This window comes from Camelus bactrianus, chromosome 1 (genome assembly GCF_048773025.1).
Source record: "Camelus bactrianus isolate YW-2024 breed Bactrian camel chromosome 1, ASM4877302v1, whole genome shotgun sequence".
NCBI lineage: Eukaryota > Metazoa > Chordata > Mammalia > Artiodactyla > Camelidae > Camelus > Camelus bactrianus.
The window spans coordinates 60709547-60727540 of NC_133539.1; the positions used below are offsets into that span (position 1 = coordinate 60709547).

At 39.3% G+C, this 17994-nt stretch overlaps 1 protein-coding gene across 6 annotated transcripts in view; it reads right to left on the reverse strand.

Moving 5' to 3' along the window:
- The window catches only part of ZNF148 (zinc finger protein 148), a 106482-nt gene extending 88710 nt beyond the window's left edge, over positions 1-17772 (reverse strand). Inside the window, exon 1 of one of the 6 annotated variants that reach the window (XM_074365067.1) lies at positions 17553-17772. The gene's annotated coding sequence lies outside the window, so the exon portion shown is untranslated. Of the gene's footprint in view, positions 1-3989; positions 4249-4302; positions 4449-13730; positions 14585-16674; positions 16967-17552 lie in introns of those variants that run through there. The other 5 variants (XM_074365039.1, XM_074365055.1, XM_045519862.2 and 2 more) reach the window with 5 other exon arrangements.
- Positions 17773-17994: the final 222 nt, after the last annotated feature.

Consider the following 17994-nt stretch of genomic DNA (forward strand, 5'->3'; position numbering starts at 1 on the left):
TTCAAGAAAAATCACATAGAAGTATAAATACACAAATGAATTAGGATTTTTAAAATGGTGAAAACTGATGGGCAATTTAGCTAACAGTAATATACTAAAGTCAATTTCCTAGTTTTGATGTCTTTTTAGAGCTTTATAAGATGTCACCACTGGAGGGGAAGCTATGTAAAGGACACATAGGACTCTACCATTTTTGTAACTTCCTGTAAGTCTATAATTATTTCACAATGAAGGTTTTTAAAACCTTGTATGAGATGGGGGCAGAGATACAGATGAAACAGGACTGTCCATTAACTGCTAACTACTGAAGTTAGGTTATTGGTATACAGAAGTTCGTAATACCATTGTATTTTTTTATCTATTTAAATTTTTCATTGTAAAAGGTTAACAAAAATACAAGAATGCCATATATCAAAACACTAATAGCAACTTCTTCCAGTTAATGATTTTTTCTTTTTGCTAATACACATTTAAAATTTTTCTATAAAATAATTTCCTGTATAAAACAATTTTTGAAGAAATTTTTGCTCATATGGTCTTTTGTCCAACTTTTTTAAATTGAAGTACAGTCAATTACAATGTGTCAATTTCTGGTATACAGCACAATGTCCCAGGCATGCATATACATACATACATTCATTTTCATATTCTTTGTCATTACAGATTATTATAAAATATTGAAAAATTCCCTGTGCTATACAGAAGAAACTTGGCTTTTTTTTTAATCTGTTTTTATATATAGCAGCTAACATTCGCAAATCTCAAACTCCTGAATTTATCCCTTCCCACCCCCTTTCCCCGGTAACAAGATTGTTTACTATGTCTGCGAGTCTGTTTCTTTTTGTAGATGAGTTCATAGTGACCATTTTTTCTTTCTTTCTTTCTTTTTTTAGATTCCACATATAAGTAATATCATATGGTATTTTTCTCTCTCTTTCTGGCTTACTTCACTTAAAATGATGATCTCTAGTTCCATCCATGTTGCTGCAAATGGCATTATTTTATTCTTTTATGGCTAAATAGTATTCCATTGTATAAACATACCACAACGCCTTTATCCAGTCATCTGCTGATGAACATTTAGGTTGCTTCCATGTCTTGGCTACTGTCTATAGTGCTTCCATGAACACTGGGGTACATGTGTCTTTTCTAATTAAAGTTCCCTCTGGATATATGCCCAAGAGTGGGATTGCTGGATCATATGGTAAGTCTATTTTAGTTTTTTGAGGAATCTCCATACTGTTTTCCATAATGGCTGCACCAAACTACATTCCCACCAGCAATGTAGGAGGGTTCCTTTTCTCCACAGCCTCTCCAGCATTTATTGTTTGCGGATTTTTAAATGACGGCCATTCTGACTGGTGTCAGGTGATACCTCATTGTAGTTTTGATTTGTTGTCCTATTGTTTCACTCATTTTTTAAAAGTAGTACCACAGAAAAAAAAAATTTTAACTTAAAAAGAACTCTATTGATATTTCTTCCTCTCACAACACAGAGCTTAATTTGAAAATATTTCCTCTAAATACCCAATTTATATTTCACCCAGTTACATTTCACCTGAAAGTTCTAATATATTTTTCTAAAATTAACCAAAAGAATATTGCTAGAAAAGATTTACAACCAGCACAATAACTGACCATAGTGATCCTCACAAAACAGAACAGATGTCTAAGCTCAAGATACCCTAAGATGTTTTAACAATTCCAGTTGGGTTTGCATTTGCAATGTTGCCTACGGTATCACAATTAACTCCAAATTGATTTTTTTTTCAATTGTATATGGTCTTTTTTAATTTTTCAAACTTTTCTCAAAAAGCAGATGCTGAAAAGTTTACAACAGTTACAAAGTCATGCTGAAGAATTCAACAAACACATGCAATATCTGAAAAAGTAACAATTCACTGACTATAAGAATCTCACAATGCCATTTTAAAATTTTAGCTCAATTATTTAAATTTATCAAGCAAAGTTGATAAAATATCATTTCCCTCAGTAATTAAAACTAATTTTAATTAAATAAGTGAATTAAAATTAAATTATAATAGAAATAACAAGAGACCTGAGCTCTGCATCATCTGTAGGAACTTGGGTAAGTCACAATTTCTCGGAAACTGTTTCTTTATCTGCATACTGAAAGAGTAATCTTGTTAATCTTCCAGCTCCAAAATCCTATGTACTACTGCCCTGAAACAGACTTCATAATCTTTGACCCATGGCCCTTCTAATGACAACTTTGGGAAAATATTTATAATAGATACAATACAGAGAGGCCAATTACATTATAAACACCTTTCATATGCAGAATACTACTCTCAATATACTAAAACCAGGTCTTCTCCATATCAACACTACTGATACTTTGCACTGGGTAATTCTTTGTTGGGGGGATATCATATGCAGTAAAGTGTTTGGCATTTAACCACTAGATACCAGTAAGATACCACAGCATGACAACCAATGTCTCCAGACAATGCCAAAATCACCTCTGGTGGAGAATCTTTGCTGTTAGATTTAAAACTCCCAGGGTTCTTTGGAAATGGAAACGGGAAAGAGAGACAGTTTTTGTTTTTGTGACATAGGAAGAAAGGCACAAGAAACTCTAGGAATGAACAAAACAAAGCACAGCTAATATAGTAACAAGAATGAGAATACCAGTACATTAAGCTGAAGAGAAAATTCACAGGTATTCCATCTGTTAACTTCGTAAGCATCTTCAGTAAAGACAGCCAAAGGTTTTTTAATCAGAAATTAATGAAGTTAACATAATTCCTCTTCTCTCCAGCGACTGGGAGGAGGCTAAACATTCTCAAGTTACCAGCTATTCTTTAACCACTAAGAATACCCACACAAAAAACACATCCACCCACAGTTAAATACAATAAGCATCTCTCTGTTTTAATCAAATGAAAATGTGCTACAAATACCATGAAAAGTAACACTGAGGAATATCCTCCAGTCTTTTATGTATTTAAAGAAAGGCTAAAGACATTGAAAGTGGAGAAACTACATACATCTAAATGTTACAAAAGTGATTAAATCTTCTCACATTGACTTTCTGGCTCTTTAATACTCACTATAAAATCAACTCAGCCATATTTTCCACCAAATAGACAAATACCCAGTTTCCTTAGTCTATTCTTGGACAGGTCACCAGATTGGGAATAAGAGACCCAGAGGCTATTCCCAGCTGCAAACAGACTGGTAATCTCAAACAAATTATTCACTCAGGTTAAGGTTCTACACCCATATCAAGCTGACAATACTGAAAATCTGCCCAGAAACAAGCACTGAGAAACCCAGGACTTCCTCCCGCACCCAAAGGACAACTGCAAACGTATTTTTAGATTTATTAAATCTAAAAATCTGAATAGAATTTTATTTATAGAAACATTTAACATACTTGAAATTTCAAAACTGTGTGGTGCCTTTACCACTGCCCTTGATAAAATTAATAAATATTCTTTTTTAAAATCACATCATGCCCAATTGTGCAAACCTTCATATGCAAATTACACTAATGATAATTACGTAAAACAAACAAACAAAAATGCTGTTTTTAATTAAAGCTCTTGGGAAGGGCTTTTAACTTTTGCATTTCCTAACTCTAGTTTTTAATCTGTTACACAAGTAGTTCTTTTCTGGCACTGTAAAAAGTGCTTCACGAAGTCTGGAGAGCAAAAGTTTGCCCTATAGCCTAATTCTGGAAAGGCCTTAGGATTGTTTTTACCACTAAACATGCAGGTTCTAATAGCGCAACCAGTACACGGATACAAGCGTACATTTCTGGCTCTTGACACCAAGTTAAAAAAACTGCCTAGTAGACCAAGTTACCCGTCTGACCTTTTCGCACACCATAAAACTGTAAACACAATACAGTCCAATGTAAGATTTGACAAAAACAGGGTCAGGACGGAAAGGAGGGTGTCAATTAATGTTCGTCGGCCCCCGCTGTCAGGCAGACACTTCTTAGCCGCGGAGAAGCCACTCACAAAGTTTGCCATCCCGCTGGGGGAAGGGGCCCCGACTGCGCCGCGGGCCCCGACCCGGAAGACGCGTGTCTGGAAGGCCCCACCGCCCGCCGAGGCCCGGGAGCGCCAGACACTCGGGTAGGAAAAGCCCCGGCTTCTCGGCGCTTCGCCGCCGCCTCCTCGCACGCTGGGGCACTCACGCACGCGTGCGCACACTCACACACGTACACACAACAAAAGGAAGCCGTGCGAGCCGCGTGCGGAGGTTTGCTCCGGCGCTCCGGAAAGCTCCTCCTCCCGGCCCCCGCGCGCCGCCCCGGGCCTGCTGACTTACTGCAGCGCCCCGCGAGGGCCCATGGGTGCGCGGATGTTCGCGGCCCACCGGCCGACCCAATCCGGCTGTGATCCGCTGCGTCTGCGGGCGGCTGCAGCGGCTCAGGGCCCACCACCCGCGCAGCTCCGCGCCGCTGCTCCGCCCGCCGCCGAGCCAAGCGCCGGCAAAATCCCGCCCCGGCAGGCCTGCGCTCCCAAAGCCCAGGAACAGGAGGACTCCTACTCCCCGGGTCTCTTAAGACATAAAACTATAAGATGTTAAACCCCTTTCCTTAATGAACCACTAATCAAAAGTAGTATCCAACATGGCACTCCTTAGAATAAGAAATCTTTCAGTAACCTCTTCTTTAAACCTTGCTCTTACTTCTCCACACCTTAGTTTACTCATTTTAGTTTTCCCCTTGCCTGTTTTTAACCTAACAGCTGCATTTTCCCCCAAAAATAATTTGCCCTAAACCGTCTTTGCAATTTTACTCTTTTGAAATTTACTTTTCTAATAGTAACAAGCTTCCTCATTAAGTCCCTTCCATCTCCCACTTACCTATACAAAACCTCGCCACTTTTCTAATTTTCATCAGCGCCTACCAAACCAATTCATAAGTAACTCTCAAACACTGCATTTTCTGTCTGTTCTCTCATTCCCTCAAAGCTAACGCTCTCCAACTTAACACACAAATTTGCCCTAAACTGCCCTCAAATTTTGTGAACCTATTCCAGAGAGGCCACCAGTCACTGAAAAATCTATTTCCTAAACCTACCCCCAACAACTTAAAACGATCTTTTCAAATATTCTCTACCAATTCACTTGTATCATTCATAACTAAAGACTCTAATTACAGAACCTAATCAAATTAACACATTATCTCTACCATTATATATATACATATATATATGTCTACATTACATGCAGGTGTATATATACGTGTTAACAAGTATAGAGGGGACCCTGCAAAACATCAAGTGTGTATTTCATTCCAATCCCTTGGATATTGGCTCTTCTCAAATTTACAAGGAAAACTCCACACCAACCAAGATTTTCAGGCATCCAATCCCTATCTTTTGAAGTTATTTACCTATGTTAAATTAATGTATCACTTAAAACATACTGTCTCCATTTCTACTATAATCATTCCTAACACGTTCCTTAAAGTATCTATCATTAGTCTAACCCACACAATCCATTCAAATATTCAGAATATACCCCCACATGCCAAGGCCCAGCAATGTCCAAGGCTGGTCCCAGAAACAATTCTAGATCAAATCAGGCAGATGACAGCTAAGTTGTGAGTTGGGCAACGTGGCCTCCCTGGGCAACTTTAGGCCTTCAAAGCTCTGGATAGTCTCCAAAGGTCCTTCATTATTAAATTTGTTGACTGAATAAATGTAGAAGTAAGGGAGGAAAAAAAATGGTGAATGACCCAGGGCTAGATTCTGGAATTAATTCTGAAGCAAAGCTGCACTAGGAAGGAACACAATACTATTTATTTTGTGCTTTCCCATATTTTTCTCACTGTCACTAAATATGCTCTCTCTCTCTCTCTGTCTCTCTCAAACATGAAGTAACATCAAAAACCCCGATCTGAACAGGGAGGATCAGTCAGTATTCTTTGCTCAGAGGTTGAAAGAGTTAGTTAATCATGTGAGGAATATAATGCAAATACGAAGGATTTGAAGCGTGCAGCATTTTCCCCTTTAACAGTTTAAAATGTCAGCTGCTGGGACCACAGCAAGGCACTAATGGAGAATTCCAAAAAGCAGTTAGGTAAGCACTTCAGAGTTAAGTCTTTGATAGTACAAGGGAAAAGTTGACAGAAGACAAAGTCTGACAAAAATCAATACTACTGTATAACTGGACAAGCAAAAGTTTGAAAGCAGAGATACAAGCCAAGAAAAGAGGCCTGGTATAGGTCTTAAATATCATCAATGGAAGATGATGGTTTCAAACCCTGAGGTCATAATACTGAAGATTTAAAAACGAAACAAAAAAAGAAGCAATGTTTCAGTTTTAGCTATATTTTGTTTTGGAACTGGCAAGATTTCTCCTTTAGAGATGTTCAATAAATGATAAATAACTAGAAATAAGACAAGAAAAAAGCATATTTAAAACCATATACCTGGAAGTCACCTGTATATAGGTAACAAATGAAATAAGAAGACAGAGCAGACCAGCCTCCTAAGAACACTAAGAAATATGATATCAGCCATAGACAAAAAAAAAAAAAAAAAACTACAGAAACCATTTTAGATCCCTTAAGACATCTTCCTACCATCCACCCCATTCATTCCACTTTTTACCTGAACCTCTTTACATATACAAATTACCACCACACAATTCAAAGTTTAATGTAGTTTTCAGGCACTCAAGTAGAGATCAAAGATCTCAGTGTCTCTATCATTCATGCTATTTAAAAAAGAAAGTTATGCATGATGTACTATCCCTTTAATATTAACATAATAGGTAAGCAAGGACTGTCCTTACATGCACAGAGAAGGAAGTGTCCTGGCATTGTTTCCTAGGTTATGTTTTCTCCGTATTTTCTCTGCTACAAGCTACTGACTCTCCTCTTCATCTTACCTTATTCCTATTCGGGTCAGCTCCAACCTCCTCATTCATTTCTATCCATTTACTAGCTCCTATCAGCTTGCTCATGTTCTACTGTCAACAAACTACCCTATGTCTTTTGCCTTTCACATTAGAACACCTCTACCTCACCCTTTTTTCCTTTCATTGTCTAATTTCTAATCCACAAATATCTCTCAGCTGAATTTATCTCAGTATATTATACATGAGTGGTTATGATTTTGCAAGTATAATTTATTTATAAAAATCTAAAGAAGTCCATCCCCACGCCACAACAATTTAGATCACTATCGACCCTTGTCAGGATACCTCCTCATCTTATCTCAGCTTGGCTTTCCGTTTCCTGGACAAGCCGCTTCTCTCATGACTTAGCTATCCATTCTCCTACTCCTTCAACTTGATAAAGGACCAGCTGCTCCTTGCTCCTCAAGGTCACTCTCGCTGTTCTCCTTTCACCAAAAAATCTCTTTGTAGTTCACGTTACTCATTTAAACCATTCCATCTGCAACATCTACCAAACTCCAGGATCCCTTCCACCTTCCCTTCCCAAAGACGTCAATTCTACTTTGTCCCATATTCAGCCATTATTCTCAGCGACTGAGGTGCTGAAGAACTTTCTGCACCCTGACCTTCCTCATCTCCTAAAACCTTCATCTGCATTTCAGCCACCCACACATACATACTGAAAACAGGTCATCAACTGGAAGTGCTGTACCACTAGGATTGTAACTCCAGAGACCTTTTATTTTTTTTAACCACAACTACTGTATTTTCTAGCTCTACACCTGCTCTTCACCTCCTTCTGGCTTCAGTTATCTTCCTACATAATTTAAATCTGTCCACCAGCAATTTTAATACTGTCCTCTCCAGAATATCATGACCTCCCATTATATTAACCATGCATCTCCCCAAGAAGAGACAATCTCCACCAACTGTTTTTTTCCACACCCACACAATGGGTGTTAAGCACCACCAGAAAGCTATGAAATCTTCTACAACTGACTTATTCTAAATACAACTCTCCATCTCATTAACTAATCCAAATCATTTTCATATTTAAATCTTTAATCCCATCAAATACTCAATCTCTTCCATAAAATTCCCTCAGATCACAACTTCTCCACCTGTAATCAAATCCTCTTATAGCTTCTAAAATGCTGTTTCTCTTCATCCATCTGTTACTTCTTGCCTTCAGCTTTGAAAAAAGAGTTGTTCCTTCTTCTTAAAATAAACTTCTTAATACAATTCCTAGAGCCGATGATTCCATATTTTCCCAACCCACTCAGTCCTTTAACCCTATGCACTCTGGTCTCTGAACTGCTCTCTTGCAGACCAAAAAAACAATTCGATGCACCAAATCCTATGACCCACCACCCAAGTTCTTGTCCTCTCTTTGGCAAGGACACTTGAACTACCTCCTTTGATTTACATCACTATAACACAAGATTGTACTCTGATCTCTCTAGTTGTTTCTTTTGTCTCCAAAGACTACTAGTCCTCTTCTTAGCCCAAATAGTGGGTATTTTCCCAAATTCTGTCCTGGAGCTATTTCTAATTCTCTCTACCTCAGGGTCTCATCCCTTACCACTGCTTCTACATTTTCTATCCTCATACCCCCAGCTCCCCAAAAGAATCTTTAAACCATCACCTTCTGCTACAATCTAATTTAATCCTGAAGAATTAGAATATATAATGATTTCTTTTAAACTGAATTCTTCAATTACTGCTTCAATGATTAGTCCAAATAATTTCATAGCATTCAGCACCCTATCAAATCCAGTATTAGTAGCTTCAATTACCAACTCTATGTACGTATTTCCAAATCTCTATTAGACCTCTTTCTTCAGATGAATCCGGTATTTTTAACTCTAGCTAGGTAACTCCCCTTCGATACTTCCACTGGTGCCTCACACAATGGTCAGTGTCTTAAAAACCAAAGTAGCCATTTTTTCCCCACCAAAATGATTCTGCTAACTGATCCAATAATTTCTGTTAATGGCACCACCATTCTCATAGTTACCCCAGGTTAAAAGCTCTGGAGTTTCCCTTAACTTTTTCTTTTTCTCCAGTGTTTCCCAAAAGCCCATCTGCCATCAAACCCTTCAATCCTTTGAAATATTCTTGTATCAATTCCCTTTCCTTTTATTCCCACTACCACCATCCCAACTTAGATTCTCAATACTTTCACTTTTATCATAGCCTTCTAACTTTGTCTTCTAGTTACTAGGCTCTCGTCATTGCAAAAGAAAAAAAAAAAAAACAGAAAAGAAAAGAAAAGAAACAAAACAGGTCACCATATCAGTAATTTTAAACCCACTCAGAAATCAGTGGTTCTCCACTGCATACTAAGTCAAGTTAAAACTCCTTAGGACTCCAAAAAATAGAAACTACTCATTTTCCAACAATCATGGAATGGATAAATACACTGTGGTATATTCATACAATGAATCCTAGAGAGCAATGAAGAAGAATGAACTACTGCTGCATGCATCATGGATGAACCTCACAGACATGATGAGCACAGGAAACCAGATGCAGAAGTATGATTTCACTAGTATGAAATACAAAAACATACAAAACTACTCTGTGTGACAGAGGTCAGAATAGTAGTTACTTTTGGTTGGAGGAGACCAACCTGGAGGTGACACATGAGGAAACCTTCTGGGATGCTGGGAATGTTCTATATATTGAACTGGGGGGTGGTTACATAAATGGAAACCTAAAAGAATTCACCTGTACTCTTAAGATTTGAGCACTTTATGTAAGTTATTTCTCAATAAACAAATTTTTAAAAACCAGTTTGGTCTGGATTTTTAGATGTTTTATCTACTTTACAGCTTTATTTCCCTCCTCCATTCATGAACTCTAAATTCCAGCTCAACACGTCCATAATCTTTCTCACTGTCACTCATATCACTCCCTCTTCTTGCAATGCCAACCCTCACCATCGTGCCTGCTATAATCTTATTTATCCTTAAAGCATTAAGCTAGGTACCAATTCCCGCACAAAGTTGGACCCGCCACCGTGCTTCTGTCAGACAAATGTGTACATATTTTTGTCTCTGGATAAACTCCTGAAGAATATGAACTGTGTCATATATAAACATGTATCCTTCACACTGCTTACCAGAGAACCTTGACACAGTAAGCATACAAAAATATTCCCTGAATGAATAAATGCTGACAGACCATCAAAAGCACCCTCCAACCTAACCCTTCCTTCTCAAACCCATCTATCAATGTCTCCACTCACAAATTTGTTTCTCAGCTTACATATTTAATCATTCAACAAACAACAGAGAACCTACTACATGTAAGAAACTATCTACACTAATGTCCCCCCACCAAACTACTCAAAAATGTAATCCAATTTCAGCTGCCTCTTGAATTTTCCCTCAATTCTAATTTTCTAGTCATCTTCTCCTTCTCTCTCCATCCAATCACATCCTACCCCCTTATTTCTAATCTTCCTGTTATCAAACTAATTCAAACCTTCTTAGTTTCTCCTGTAGCCTCCTAACTGGGCTACTCACCTCCAATCTTACTCTACCACCACACTGCCCCCAATCTATCCTGTATAAAGTACCTGTTGTCAGACTAAGGTATCTAATATACAGTCCTTGATTCCATTCTCCACTTTAAAAAATTCAATAGCTATACATTAATGATATATGCTAGCATGCTTTAATCCTATGTTAATATACTTTAATATTCAAATCCTCACAACCTTTGACAGGAGGTTTAATGATTATCAATTTCCTGATGAGAAAACTGAGTCTCAGAAAGGAAGTAATTCTCTCCATACCCATAGTGCAGGCAAACAGAAGGGCCAAGACTAAAATCCAGCTTCTGTTTGCTTACTAAGCACAACACTGTATCATATCAAATACAAACTACTTAGCTTAGCTTTCAAAGCCATCCATTTTCAACCCAACCCCTAATGACTCTTCCTACCTTATATCATATTATACCCTATTCATGAACTCTATGTTCCAAACTACAGGTTGTGATCAATTATTTAGTTTGTCATGAAATCACTTTAATGAGGGACAGCCATCTCTTTTTTTTACTTTTTAACCAAACAGAATAATAGAAAATATCCAAGTGCATCCAACATGGTAAGGACAGTTATTGTTACTGAAACTTTGTTTTGTATGTGCACACATTCATACATGCATATATTAGGTTAAGATGTAATATGTATTCTTTAATGTGATCATAGTAAAAAATTAAAAACCAGCTCATTATTCCCCACATCTCCTTGGTTTCTCACCTCCAAGCCTTTGCTTTTGCTAATCTCTCAGGTTGGAACGTTCTTTCTAGTAATTTCTGCTATCCATCCCTTCAAAGACTAACTAAAATACCACTTCCATGCCACTAAATGCAGTCTCGGGTTTTCCCCGAGTCAAATGTCGTTTCCTACCTTTTAACTCCAGTAACGCTGAGTATTTTTCTTACATATACATTTGTGATCACAGTGTAGTTATTTGTGCTGAAGCCCAGCTCCCCCATTAGAATATAAACCCCAAAGGATTAATCCCTGATTGCATTTTGCATATAACAAATGTGCATTATCTGTTGACTAAAGAAAATTCATCCCATTATTTTCTGAAACCTCAGTTATAAATCAATAACATAATTTCTACTACATACAAACTTCTGAAACTCTTATCCTTCAAATAGCCCTACCATCTTCCTCCCAAAATTAGCCATTTCAAATAATCCTCTTTACCTTCAATCTTCTCTTGCTTTCTTCTAAACATAACCTATCATGTATCAATAACCTTTTTCTTCTTTCAGAATCATACCTTCTATTAAATAACACCTTTCCTTCTCCATCTGCTATCTTCCCCTTTATTCCTAGCTCTCTAACATCCATAATGATAGGTCTAATATTCTTTAAACAGACATTTCTTTCATCTTCTCTTCACCCAGACTTCAATTATTTCAATTCATTTATAGTGTACATATTTTTGTCAGCCCCATTAAATCCTCTGTAGAAAAAGGCAGATAATGAATAAATAAATTGAAACAAACAAAACATATAGATAATTTAGGTAAGTTACCTTGGATACTTTCTCATTCATTCATTTATTCAACAAGCATGTATCTACTGGACATATGCCTTCAATTCTCTTGTCTATTCTATAATTTGGAAAGCAGCTTTGAGAAAACCATGCAGGAAAATGCCAGGATAACAAGCCAAGTTGACTCATACTCTTCACTCACAGAGACCAAGTCATTTGTGGGGTACAGGCTCAAAAAAGGAAAAACTAAAAGTTACACCAGACACAGATGGAAATAGATATCCCCCCTCCCGAGTTGTTCCAGGGGTCTCAAAAATCTACCCAGCAAAGGTGAATTTGAAAAGGAACAAATCAGTAGGAGTAGCTAAAATGAAATAGGCAGAAAGCATTCAGACAAAAATAGATCCAGACTCCAGGTTCATTCTAGGGCTGCAAGAGAAATTTGGAGCAATTTAGTTCCTTTCCTGAGATCTCTAAGGAATCCTTTCAAATATCTAGCTAAAGTATGGTACTTAAATCCCTTCCTCAAATCTTAGCCAATACTCACTTCTCCATTCTCTGAACTCCTTCAGCACTCACTGCCTGTAAAACTCATTTGGGAACTTAATCATAACTATCTTGTTCATGGTAATGAACTGTTAACAAACATAGCCAGAATTTATTTACATATTAAAATCAGTGTGGTCCTCTCTAAAATAGTTACTTTGAGAGGCTACCACTGACTCATTTATGCACTCCATCCATCCACCACCTGATGCACTTAACCAACATTCATCTAGTACCTAACCAACTCCATGTGAAAAATCACCACTGTTCAAAAATTTTCCAAATTCCTCTTTGGGAATGTTTTCCAAAGTTACTTAATAAGTTAACTAAGAAAATCATCCTCATTTCTGTGTCTAACTGAATTTGAACCAAAACTATTCTTTATTCTACTTGATAATAACAGAACTTCAATACTTCTAAAAATCAAGTATTTCAAACTAAAAAGATTTGTCACCAATGAGACCAGTCAGAATAACATTATGCCTTGTATAATTTTAACTGTACCATCCTGGAGGGATTATGAACTCCTAAAAGGTAGGGACAGTGTTTTACTCATCTTTGTAGACTTCTACCCCCAACAGCTCACAATAGGTACTCAATAAATAAGTATTGTATAGAATGTGCAGGAGGCTCAGACAATAAATCAGGAAAGGTGTTCCAAAACAGTTCTCAACACTACTTCTGAAAGTTGATTAACAAATTACAAAAATTCTCATTTGGAGGTATACTTTTGATACTTGTATTAAAAAGTCAATTTTCTGAAAGAACTGAGGATTGTGGGAGAGAATGGAAGATTGCTGGAGCAATGAAACGACTGAAGGTGGGACAGAAACAACTGTCAGAGGGTGAGAACTGTGGGATATAACAGGACATTTGGAGAAAGATTGGGTAATTTTGTGAAAGAAAGGGTAATTGAGAGAGTGGTAGGAAAGATGGGGAATTTGGGGATACATGTGGAATTATGGGAAAGATGGGGATTCTGGGGAAGGAAAAGAATAGTGGAAGGGACAGGGAATTTTTAGGAAATAATGGAGAATGATGAGGAAAATGCAGATTGTGGGAGACCCAGGGAAGTGTGGGGGGAAAAAGAGAAAAATATCAATTTTCTGAAATCTTACACTGTTACGGAATTACTTCACAACTGTCTTTCTCCCCTTAAAAGAATATAAATACCATAAATTCCTTGAGGATAGAAACTTCATCTAACACTTATTATCCTCAAAGTGAATTAAATCAAGCAGATTCTTAAAACAGATACAATCTCTAAGCACTCACTTAGGCCTCAGGTAAGAAAATCCAAATTAACCAGCTCCCAGGTCCAGACCAGATTCATTCAGATTAAACTAGCCTCACATTAGAAGAGAACCTTTGGTGCCGCCCATTAGATGTTTTTGCAGGATTGTTTCAGTTCCATTCTAATCCATTCTGTTGTCTTCCCTTAAATCTAAAGACCTTCGTCCTAAAATACAAAAGTCAGATATTCCTTTTGTACTTATCTCTCTGTCTCTCTCTCTCTCTCTCACACACACACACATACACACAATTTTGTCTATAATACCTCACAGTGTTCAGCAATTTCACACAGTCCCATTATTACCAGTAATGGTGGACACTACTTTCTATCATTCAACAGGTATTTATTAAGCACTAAGGATCAAGCTGTTGTGAGTTTCCCCCAAGATTAAAGAAAGTCTTAGCTCTAGAGCAGGTTACAATCTAGCTACCATTTGCAAAACAAAGAGAAAATAATTCCCCAAAACAAAAGCAATATTCAGCAGTATAGAATCTACATGTGAATGTTGTTCTAATTCAAAGTAAGGAAGATTCTCAAGAGGTGGAGTTACCTAAAACAATACTTTTGAAAAGGGGAGCAAGATCTTTCTACACTCCCAATATCCAACACCCTGACTCAGTGATGTTGTACCTCATACAAAAATTTCAAAACCAATATTTTATGAATCTATCGTAATACATGAGCAGTATTCTTTTTCCACCATATTCCCCACATATTAATGACTTAAATATGACAATTTCCTTAAAACTGCCACAAATCTGTCTCACCATTGTAATTTAAATCCCCTTCACAATTAACTATATCCAAATGTCCTCAGAATTCTTTACTTTTCTTCCAGCCTCCAACAAAATTATCACCATCTCCATCATATCCTGGCCCTCTTCTTCTCCCTCTTATCACATTTCCCCATCCCTCCCTCCCTCCTCCACAAAGCAGAAACACATCTCCACACCAATTCATTCCTTCCTAAGAAACATAAGAATTGCCAAAGAAGCCTGGAAAGAACAATCAAGGATCATTTTAATCTATTCCCAGACTACCCACACTGAAACTCTCTACAAGACTGTCAAAGAATTCTGCACAGTAGACCTGGTAACTAATTCCAAGATGAACAACTATCACTGCCAAACCACCACTCTTCATCTCTAACCAGCAACCCTAACGCTGCAAAGTTGCTGTTTTCTACAGCCTAGTCTTTGCTATAGGTCCATCATCAAACTTTCTTTAATCATCTCACCCAGTTTTTCCAGTCTAAATTTTAAATGTTTTTTCTTAAAGAATATTAAAGATATAAAGACATCAAATAAAAAAGCTAAAATAATAACTATCAAAGTTTGGAAAGAAGGAAAAGGAAATAATGACAGTAACACAAATCCTTTCCACTCACAGTAAGAAGTCAAAATTTTGACTCCTTTATAATGTCATTTTGATCAATCAAGAAGTAACAGTACATGCATATTACTTGGAGATCTAGGGAAAAGCGTGATAAGAACTACAAAAATTAACACTTAGAAGTAGTCTCTGAAAAGTGGGACTTTTCAGTGCAATGGGCAGGTGAGACAGGGGTTACTGCTTTTCATTATAAGCTCCCTCAGGACAATTTTTTAAAATTATTTTCATGTATTATTTCATGTAATTTAAAGGAGAGACAAACAATAATAAAATACTCTATTTAAACCCATTCAACTTACAAAAATTAAAAGAGCTGACAATATACAGTGCTGGTGAGGGGAAGGAAAACAGACCTTCTCATACTATGATGGCAATAGAAATGGGTACATCCAACTATGTAATATATTGAAGCCCTTAAAAGGAGCGAGTTAACTCTAAATGTACTGACATAAAGTTTTCCAATTTTTAAAAAAATAATCCTGAATTATTTCCAGAATAAAAATTTTAATAAAAGCCCCTTTCCACTCAAATGCTAATTACCCTCCTTTAGAGCTATTTGCTAAATAAGTAAATAAATTTTCCCATCCCTCTCCCAAATTTCTTTCCCTCTTCTCCATTAATCCTTCCATCTTCTAGTTCCATAAAAAGACCTTTCACACTTCCCTCTCCTCAGCTGAATCAACATTACAATGTAATGTGTATACAATCTTTCTTAATAACAAAAGGTGAATAATCTTAAAGGTATGGTTCTAGACCAGAATTCTCTCTGGTCTAGAAAGGTATGGTTCTAGACCAGAATTCTCTCTTGGAAATCTGGTCTTGTGAGAGCTCAGCAAATCCAATAGCCTGGGTACATTTCCTGATATGGAAATGCTAATATTCCCTCCAGCCTGACTCTAGAATCATCCAGTCTCTTCAGGTTCCCCTAGACCTCAAGACGACCAGTCCTGACCTCCCTGCAACTTAAGACCAAAACAGACATTCTAATCCTCCACTCTGCAGGCCCACACTTTGTAGGCTAATACATTTTCTTCAACACCACCAAGCCTCAATGAGGGTATACATTCAGGAACTGTGAATGGCAAAAGACCTCCCCCAGCCGCAGAGTTATGGAACCAATTCAGTCAACTAGACTAATCTGAACTACAAATGGAGCCTCCAAAGAAGGGCCACCATGCATGGACTCTCCCCACCATTAATTATAACCCTGTGTACTGCAACCCAAGCTGAATAATATGGCAACAGTCCTCTTGGACCAGATAAACTGGGCAGTGAAGAAAACCGCCAAGTCAAGTAATTTCCATTCCAGCATCTGCCAGTATAGTGTTCACCCAGCCTCTGTGTAAGTGATATTTCAAATTTGCTAAAACCTAAACTCCATGGCCTAGAGAATCCCTGTAGGCCAGGCGTTTTCTTAAGGTCTGGCTCAGAGATTCTCATATTCACCGGTGCAGGTCTAAAATGTCTCAGACCAAACTACAGACCAAGATCTAATTCTCAGTGACCCCAACCGCTGCTGGTACCCACACTTACCAGATGTCATCTACAGAAGAGCCCAAACAGGTTCGGAACTAGGCCATCCTGGCCCATCTGGAATAACTCTTTAGTCCTTGGGCCAACACTTATTAATTCTGCTACATCTGTCTATGCTATCACGCATTCTCTTCATATTCTCTAGTATTTAGCAATCCCTCTTGCTTTAAACGTATCCTTTCTATTCAAGGAAACTCCTTACATCCTTTCTTTCCTTCCCTTAGAAACGCTTCAGTTCTTTCCATAACGAAATACCTAATGTATCTGCACAATGAACACCACCCCCCGCTCCCGGAATCCTCAAGACTCCTCCACAGCCACCCCCTGCATTCCTCCACCTACCCAGCATCTTTCCCTCCGGCCTCTCTTCCAGTGCACGCTCCCACTACGTTTCCTGCAAGGATTCCCTTTTCTCCAACCCTTGCCCTTCCCTTCTCCCAAAGAACACATTCAGGCAGCAACAGTGCCTGAGGCCTGCGGTGCATAAAGCACTGCACCAGGCACGGCAGACAGAGACCCGGTGTCTCCCTAGGCTTTTCACACCCACACCCAGCACCCTCCGGCCACCCCGTGCAATCATCCCACCTTCTTCCCTACCTCTGACACCCCCCTCAGGCCTCGGAGGCCGCCTTCTCGCTTCAGCCATCCCCGTCATTATCCTTTCTCACCCCCCAACCCACCATCCGCGCCCTGTTTCCTCCTGTCCCCCAGCGAGCTCCTGCGTTTCCCTCGGCCTCGGCCGGTTCCCTGGCCACCCCCAGCCTCGCCACGGCTCGCTCCCCCCGAGGTCAGGCCGTTACCGCCGCGCACTCCCCCCGCGCGCCGCCCCCCTCCCCCGCCCTCCCCCGGGCCCGGGCCTGCCAGGCCGAGCACTTTACCGCGGGCGGGCGCCGAGTCGCGCGGTCACCGACTGCAGGCGGCGGCAGCTTCAACCTTTCTAGGGGCCTTCAGAGGAGGGGAAGGGGGGAGGGGGGAGAACTTTTGCTGTGGCAGCTTCGGCAACAGCTCCCACCCCTGCGCCTTTCTCCTCTTCCTCCCCCTCCTCCTCCTCTTCCTCCTTCTCTTCCTCCTCCCAGAGCAGTAGAGACGCAGACATGCCGCGGCTAGAGCGTCGCCGCGGTCGCCGCCACTGCCGGCGCGGTGCATTGTGGGAAGCCCCGCACACGGGAAGCGCTCCGCGGCACCCGCCCTCCCTGGGCCGGGGACCTGGCTGGGACGACCCAGCGTGGCTTCTATTCCGGCGCCTGCGTGTCACCAGGCGACCGTGGCCGGGGAAGCTGGCTCTGAACCACGGGTACCCTAGGCTGAGCCTGAGAAGAA